The sequence below is a fragment of the Phoenix dactylifera genome, unplaced genomic scaffold (genome assembly GCF_009389715.1).
Source record: "Phoenix dactylifera cultivar Barhee BC4 unplaced genomic scaffold, palm_55x_up_171113_PBpolish2nd_filt_p 002202F, whole genome shotgun sequence".
Taxonomy (NCBI): Eukaryota; Viridiplantae; Streptophyta; class Magnoliopsida; order Arecales; family Arecaceae; genus Phoenix; species Phoenix dactylifera.
In genome coordinates, this window is record NW_024069462.1 from 7,086 (window position 1) to 14,170 (window position 7,085).

Consider the following 7,085-nt stretch of genomic DNA (forward strand, 5'->3'; position numbering starts at 1 on the left):
AACAATCTCTGAAATAAATTTAAAATATGGTAAGAAGTAAATAATTCACATGTTTCTGCCTTCTGAGCGTACCGGCTGGCACGTCTCAGCTCAATAACAGTGGGTTCGAGCCCAATGCCCAGCTGCCATGCATGCACCCAACTTCAGCCAATTGGATTGAGATCAAGCACCGACCACTGTCCGTGGCTCCCCCAAGCAATCCAAGGGTTCAAAAATTTCATCTCTGCATCACTAAGCAAAACAGGGGAGGCTTTTGTTTTAAATCCACATATGCCCATTTTCACGTCAAAATAGAGCAAGAAATGATTTTTTTCTTTTTTTATTTTTCTCTTTCTCAGCTGAAACAGGGGAGACCTTTGTGCCGTTGATACCAAATCCTCCCCAGCACACCAAAGCCTCCCAGATCATCGCTTCAAAGCAATGCTCCCAAATCCTCCGAGATCGATTCCCAGCTCCAAACCGTGATCGACTCCCACCAGTCTTCCATTCCTCTTCTCCTGCGATGCATCCAGCCGGGCGTCTTCTGCATCCAAGCGGCATCGTCTTCATCCCCGGGTACCCCGCCATCAACCGCGTGCTGCCAGCAATCCGAGCGAGTAGAGGACCAAATCCTCCACGATCACCGGCCGTCTCCCTCTTCCGGATTCGGAATCCCAGCCAGCTTTTTTCCGGAGTAGTCTCCTTCCCAGCAGCCAGTAATCCAACTCCTTCCGTCCGACTGCAAGCATGATCCCAGCCCCCTTCCGAATTTGAGATCTTTTGCGTCCGTGATTCAATTCCAAGCTTCACGTGTCAACTCCATTCCGGAATCCCCAGCCTGTGATTCAGCCCTCCCGCATCATGCCAAGGATCACGCATCCAAGTTGGGATATGTATTCAGCCCCTTCTCCCGTCCGTATCCATATTCCACGGATCACCTCTTTTGCAACCAGCTCCCGAGATCCAGCCCTTCATCCTCTTCGTCCGCAATCTGCCTCCCGGCACCACGCCCCGGAATCAGCCGCCGTGATCCCTTCTTCCTTCTCTCCGCGTGCGCCGGACGGCTATAAGAGGGGAGGGGGCGTTCGATGGCAAGAAAAAAGGGGAGCTCGGTTGGGAGAAAAATAGGGGAGACCCTCTATTTTGGTGAAAAGAAGAAGGGAGCCGAGAGGGAAGAAGAAAAAAAAAAGAAATAAAAAAAGAGAGAAAGGAGGGGGAAAGAGAATAGTTTTGAATATTTTGGGAATAATGGGAGGTGATCAATTTCATTTGAAGATAGCAATGTATCAGGGCATTGTAGTTCTTATTTTTTTTTTTATTTTGGAGCTTGTTTAAATTCTTATCTTCAATAAAATATTTCTTTTATGATATTTAAATCTTGAGTATGCCATTTACTATTCATATTTGCTAAAGTAGTCTAAGATGATCTATGCCTAGGAAGATGAGGTGTGCTGCACCCTAGGTTAGCATAATTAGGTAGACACTTCATGCTATACCAAAGATGGATCTTCCTAAACCTCTTTATGTTTTTATTTTAAAAGGCTTGTAGCCAATTTGCATGCCTCTCCAAAAGATAAACATTAAGAACACAGTCCCTAATGCAATGCTACGTGGTGGATTCCAAACCCTAGATCCATCTACTTTGATAAATTTCAATTCGTACTCCTAGATAGAGATGGGCAACGGGCCGTGCCGGGCCGGCCCGGCCCAGGCCCCCCGGGCCCAAAAACTAAACGGGCCGTGCCTGGCACGGCCCGTCCAGCACGGAAGGCCAGCCCGGCCCGGCCCCAGGCCCCTCTATTGGTGGGCCGGGCCGGGCACGGCACGCCACGGGCCGTGCCAGGCACGGCCCGCAACGTCTCCAAACGGGCCGTGCCTGGCACGGCCCGTAACGGCTCCAGACGGGCCGTGCCAGGCACGGCCCGTCTGGAGAGGGGGGAGGAAAATAGCCGTTTCCAACGGCTATTTTCGTGAAAATGACCCTTTTACCCCTCCCAACAGTCCAATAACGGCTGAATTGAGGGGTATTTTGGAAAAAAAAATTTTGAGCTTCTATAAATAGCCCATTCCTCCCTCATTCTCACCACACCAAACCTCTCATTCTCTCCTTCTCTACTGCTATTATTTCTCTCTTCTAAAGTGCTCTTCTAGCAATTTAATTTTTAGTTTGTTCAAGTGCTACACAAGAGGAGGTTCCTGTTGAGAAGAGAAGGTCGCTTCTGTTGAGAGCACAAGAGGAAGCTCGGAATCTCGGCTCTGCCTCTGCCCTCCGACCCTCTACTCAATTCCTCCTTGCGGTTAGTTTTTATTTTTTGAATTAATCATAGATATGTCATCTTTTGAGGAAAGTCAGTTTGGCATTCCTGTTTCTGAGGAAGAAGAAACTAATCCCCAACCCCCTGTTCCTAGTTCCTCTAGAACTGGTGAACCGAGTGAAGGTCAAACCTCTTCTCGTAAGAGGACTAGTACTGTATGGAATGAATTTGATAGAGTTATGGTTGAGAGAGTCTGGAAAGCTAAATGTAAAAAATGTGCCAAACTTTATAGTTGTAGTAGTAGTGGGGGAACAGGGCATTTAAAAAGACATCAAGAGAGTCATAGGATGCATGATTCTCATGCTCAAACTCAAAGTACCCTTAATATACAAGGGGGATTACTTGTAGGTAATTTTGCATATAATCATGAAAATCAAAGAAAAGCACTTGTAAAATGGATAGTTAAGGATGAATTACCTTTTAGTTTATGTGAATCTTTTAATTTTGAAGAATATGTTCAATTAAACCTACAACCTGCTTACAAAAGAACTAGTAGGCGTACATTTAGAAGAGTAGCTATGACCAATTTTTTAGCAATGAAACAAAATTTAATTGAAACATTTTCTACTTTAAATGTAAAAATTTCATTAACTTCTGATATTTGGTCAGCATCTGTAGGTAGTAATTGTTTTATTGCCATTACTGCTCATTATATTGATAATGATTGGCAATTAAATAAACGTATTCTTGCTTTTCGTGCTTTTGATTTTCCACATTCTGGGCAACAAATTTCAAATATAATTTATCAAACTGCATGTTCATATAATATTAATGATAAAATTATGTCTATTACTTTTGATAATGCATCTAATAATAATTCTGCTGTTGTATTATTAAAAGACTCATTGCATCCCATATTAGATGGAAATTTACTGCATATTAGATGTGCATGTCATATCTTAAATCTTTCTGTTCAAGCTGGCATGGGCATGATTCAAGATGTGATTTCAAAAATTAGAAATGCAGTTTCTTTTATTCATGCTTCTAGATCAAGACTTCAAGAATTTAAGGAATTATGCATAAATCATGGTAAACGTTTTAAAAAATTTAAACTTGATGTAATTACTCGTTGGAACTCCACATATTGCATGATACATGATGCATACCCATATAAAAATTTATTAAGTGCATATATTAATGATCGTGGATTAGGATTTACATTGACTGAAACTGATTGGAATAAAGGAAAAATTTTGGAAGATTTTTTGCTTAGTTTTTATAATGCTACCAATGTTCTTTCTGGTATTTATTACCCTACTTCATGTTCATTTTTACAACAAGCATATATAATTAGTCAAAAATTTGCAGAACATAGATATGATGATGTTTTAATGCCTATTATTGACCTAATGGAATCTAAATGGAATGAGTATTGGGACAGGATATGTCCTATGCATAACTTAGCTGCTGTATTTGATCCTAGAGTTAAATTAAATGGCGTGCTAATTTTACTTGATGCATACTCTGAAAATATGAATCAAGATGCTGAATCTGCTAAAGATGAGGTAAAAAAACTTTTTTATGATATTTATGCTATATATGATGAAAAAATTCGTGGATCTAGAACACAAATACAAACCTCTATTTCTCCTTCTAGTAGTTCTCGTTCGTCATCTATTTTTTCATTCATTGCACAGAGAAGATACACACATGCTTCAAGTTCCTCTTCATCTTCTTCATCTTTAAGTAGTGAACTAGAATTTTATTTACGAAATGATCTTCATTCTGCATATGATGAAAATCAAATAGAGAATCTAGATGTATTATCTTGGTGGAAGAATGTTAGAAATCAATATCCTGTTATGTCTGCAATTGCACGCGATATTTTAGCTGTGCCGATGTCCACGGTAGCATCGGAATCCGCTTTTAGTGCAGGTCGGCGTGTTCTTGACGAAAAGAGAAGTAGGATGACGGGCGAAACGGTGGAGATGCTTCTCTGCTTCAAGGATTGGCTGGATGCTGAGGCAAGACTTCAAGATAAAGGTGGACATAATACAACATCCTCTGATGATGATGATACAAACACTACTGAAGACTGAAGACTGAAGACTGAAGAGTGAATACTGATTCACTGAATCACTGATGATTAGTAAGATTTCTTAATTTTTTATAATTGTACATTTTTATTGTATTCTGGAGGTCAGACCAAGGTCCAAACCTCGGCCCTTTCTTAGTTTCTTATTGTATTCTAGAGGTCAGACCAAGGTCCAAACCTCCCTTCATGTACCATTTTGATTTAAATTAATAAACTGGTAGGGGTCTATGCCAAACCCCCCACCATTAAGGTGGCTTTATATTCATAAATCATAAATTCTTAGTGTTCAATATTTATTAATTTATTAAAAAAATTTATGAAGCATTAATTTTTATCGGGCCGAGCCGGGCCCAGGCCCGGACCGTGCCAGGCCCGCGTGCCAGCCCGGCCCAGGCCCTTATGGGCCGTGCCGTGCTTGGCCCGCGGGCCTAGACCGGGCCGTGCCGGCCCAGGCCCGAAGCGGGCCGTGCCAGGCACGGCCCGCTGGCCAGGACCCTCTAGCCCAGCACGGCCCTCTCGAAGGGGCCGTGCCAGGCACGGCCCGGCACTGTAGCTGGCGGGCCGTGCCAGGCACGGCCCGCTTCGTGCCGTGCCGTGCCGGGCCGTGGGCGGCCCGGCCCAGTGCCCATCTCTACTCATAGATTAATTTAGTTAAATCAAGTTAGCAAATTCTTCTTTTTGATTTATTATTAAAAAAATAACTAGTCTCCAATCCCTTGGACCGACATCTGTAATCACTATCCTACAGGATACGTGTTATTGCGTGGTTTACTTTTGAAATTGAAAGAACCGATCAATTTTTGGCGTCATTGCCGGGGATTGCTAGCAGAGTTATTTTTTCTATCATTAAAATAAATAATAATAATTAAAAAAAACTTTCAAAAAAATATATATATCTAAAATAAAATAAAAATTATTTTCTATTATTGTTACTTTTCTTATCTCCTCTTTCTCCCTCACTAATTTTTAATTTTTCTTTCTATACTATTTGTTTAGGAATCGACAAAAAAATCTAGGATGATCAAAAAGAGAACTGCTGGAAAAGGAATACTGTAGAGGTTTGCCTAAAAAAAAAAATTTAAATTGCTGGAGAAATTCCCTTTAGTAACCTCTAAACCTTTCTTATTTAAATTAATTATTAGCTTGAAATTTTGTGGTGATTGTTTGATTTTAATTTCAGCAAAAGTGTGAATGCATGTTTGATACACATACACAAATTAATCCGCACATAGTAAGAGCAATCACCCCAACAAGATAAGAGCCGGATTTCATCACCGGATTCTTGCCCAACTTAGGTGAACTCAATCTCACATAGTGTCACTTTAATTAAAATCAATTAGACGTTGGCTCCTAGGGACATTCGAGCTCAATAGAACGAAGATCAACGAAAGTTGCACCAATTTTGCTCTGTGGCTTAGTTGATGTCTAGGCAAGCTTGGTCCCTATAAGGGAGACAGTTCATCTGTTCGAGGCAAGTGGGTTTTAAGTGGGACCTTCGCAAACGCATCGTGACCCCTCCACTTACCTGGGAGCTTACCTGGTCAACTCGGTTCATTAGACCGGATTGGAGGCTTAGGTGCCCTCTTCAAACCAGTTAGGATCTAGTGATTTTAGGACAAATACAAGGATTGATGTGTTTATCTTTTATTGCATGCTTGACTGATCAAGTACTATTGTATGCAAGGGAGTCGTTCTAGAGTACGTGACCTATTACCTTTTGACCCTGAAATAGAACGGACCCTTAGGAATATTTGAGTTGAGATCAGAACATTAGAATCATCCCCACCTCTTGAGATGGCTGATAAACTTTAAAGACCACGCAATAGCACGTATCTAGTAGGATAGTGATTACGGGTATCGATCCACAGGGATTGGGGTACAGTTATTTTTCTTTAAAAATAAAAATATTTGAAAAAGAGAATTTGTGAAGACTATTAAACTAAGTAATTTAATAAGAAATGCAGTTAAAATGATCAGTTTGGAGGAACCTAGGGCGAGGAATTCACCACTAACATCAGAACAAGGGTTATTTATAATTTATTTCGTTCTTGGATTAACATGCAAATTGGCTACAAGCCTAATAAGCATTCGAATAAAATTTCACAGAAGTAATTTAGGCATAATCCATTTTTAGTTTAGCATGAAATGTCTACCCTAATCTAAGGTGGTAGCACATCGCATCTTCCTTAAGCATGAACTATCTTATTCATGCTAAACTCGGACTCTGTTCTAGCAGGGGTTGCGGAAGGAATGAAGATCTTGGATGACCGAAGCATGGAGGAAGTCGACGAGATAGGCTTAGATGCTGGATGCGAAGATCATGGGATATGGCCTGATCTGTTCAATGCGAAGGAGAAGCTTGGACGATGGCTGGAAACGGTTGGTTTGGACGCTGGGACTTGGCTGGGAGGAGCTGGATCTTATCGTGGGTCACGGGAGGATGAAGCTGAGGAAGCTGGGGAGCAGGGGATCTTTGGATAAGGCTTGGGATTTGTTGATAAATACTGAACGATAATGAAGGGGATATGAGAAGTTAAGTTGTTTTGTCAACGGAGAGGAGCTGGGGGTTGTGTTTAGAGATGGAATAAGGATGGGTTGAGGCTTTGAGATCCGTGCAATTAGATGATATACTTTGAGATATAAGAAACAAATAATTGAAGAGATTTTATTAAAATCGGATCATGTGGAAAAAGAGTTGGGTGACTGAATCAGAGGGTCTTGATTTGCGGGGTGCATATGATTTGGATTCAGGGATC